Here is a 1791-nt window from a genome sequence, read left to right on the forward strand (position 1 = left end):
ATAAGTGTGAAATTCTTCTGTGAATGTGTATGCTGTATGAGTTTCAATTGAATACTTTGAATTTTGTTGCTCAAGCGACACAAGGTGTGAGCTTAGGCCTGGTAACTTGTAATGGGTGTTTTCCACTGTTTTCTGACATTTCATGCAATGAACAGTCAGCTGTTAGTGAGTAGTGATTATATTATATGATATTAATACAACCCCAGCGAATGCCTGTATTTTGCTTTGCAACAATTTGGGCAATTCCTTGAATAATTTCTCAAATGAAAACACCACAAGTTTTCTTCTTTGTCTTTATATTGTTAAGGTTCAGCCTTTTTTGGATCCAAAAAAGCAACAAAGGGTTAGGTGTGAAGCAAAGAGGGATTTATTCGAGGCTGTGGGAAAACGGGGGACACCGGGAAGCATGTGAGGGAAGCCAGGTGAAGGAGGGAATTCCAGGGGAGGTTTCCAAGGGAGACCGGGGGGCAAAATGGCTGAGGCTGGAGCTCGGCTGCAGAAGCTGGGCCAGGGAGTCGTCGATCCGACGGGGAGGCTCACTCGAGGGAGGAATAATCCACTGGCACTGGAGCACAGGTGGAGGCAGGCTTTATCCAGCGCTGATTATCGATGAGCCTCAGGTGCGGAGGAGAGTGAGTGAGTCTTCTCCTGTCCAAAAACCCCGCCCAGCCTGAAACACACTTGCAGCCCGCAACACACAAGCACATACGCTAAAACATGCTTTACAAAAGTCACACCAAAACTCGGATCACCACATATATTCAGTTAAACTGAGCATCTTCGTTTTTTTTGTTGAACAAGTAAACAATTTGAAGATGTGAACTTGGGTTTAAAAAAAAATGCAATTGGCATTCTTACATTTTGTAGACCATAAATACTGATTGATCAATAAATAATCATTGAGTTAACATTCTTGGGTATCGAGCACTCAAAGATTTAATGCAGAAGTTGATGGAAAGGGATATTTCCATGCTAAGTGACATTTGATTTAAACTAGTTAATTTTTGCTGTCAAAATGAGGAGACAGGGCTCAAAAACCAAGAACACCCTAACGTCCAGCTGCTGCTCTCTGTTTCATGACTCAGAAGGCGTTGGAAATGGCTGGCTTCCCTCTGGATCCTCCCCTCCTTTCTCTCACGTCATGCTATTTTCACTCCATCTCTTCCTCTCACCCACTTCCAGTTACAGCTCTACCTCACTCTGTTTTTTCCAAGACAAAGAAGGAGAGCTGGTTAAGTTTAATTGAGCTGTAGCTATCACATGAGATGGGGGCTTTAACAGATTTGTCATATTCAGTGATTGGAGCAGCAAAAGGAGCTTAAATATTTCAAGTATGTGAATGGGTGTGTCTGTGAAGACTGCTGGTGTTTTGTCCTCCTGTTGTGAAGGTTACAGCTGTAACTTCTGCTCAGTGAGTCTGACATACGGAGATAGATTAATTCGACAACTTTGAGTTGATTCAGCTGAACAGTTAATTTGCTGTTGTCTCACAAAACTCTTTTACCACACTTTCATCAGCTTTATTTGTTCAGAAATAGATAAGAGCTTTGGGCTTTGTGAAACCTATAGGTCCCCTGACAGAGCTGGATAGATGCCCACATGAGTCACATTGTGCTCTGCAGCATGGTAATAAAGTGTTTGGCCGTTAGTCTGGAGGGGGACTGAGCGTGTGCAGATGTGGGCTTTCCCCTGCTGGCCAGCTGCTGGTACAGATGCACCGGTAAAAAAACAAATGTCCTGTGCTGTTGGATCCCGTGTCAGACCGGCCAGCTCTGTTCCGGTCACACTGCC

The sequence above is a fragment of the Stegastes partitus genome, unplaced genomic scaffold (genome assembly GCF_000690725.1).
Source record: "Stegastes partitus isolate 25-593 unplaced genomic scaffold, Stegastes_partitus-1.0.2 Scaffold1875, whole genome shotgun sequence".
NCBI classification, from domain to species: domain Eukaryota; kingdom Metazoa; phylum Chordata; class Actinopteri; family Pomacentridae; genus Stegastes; species Stegastes partitus.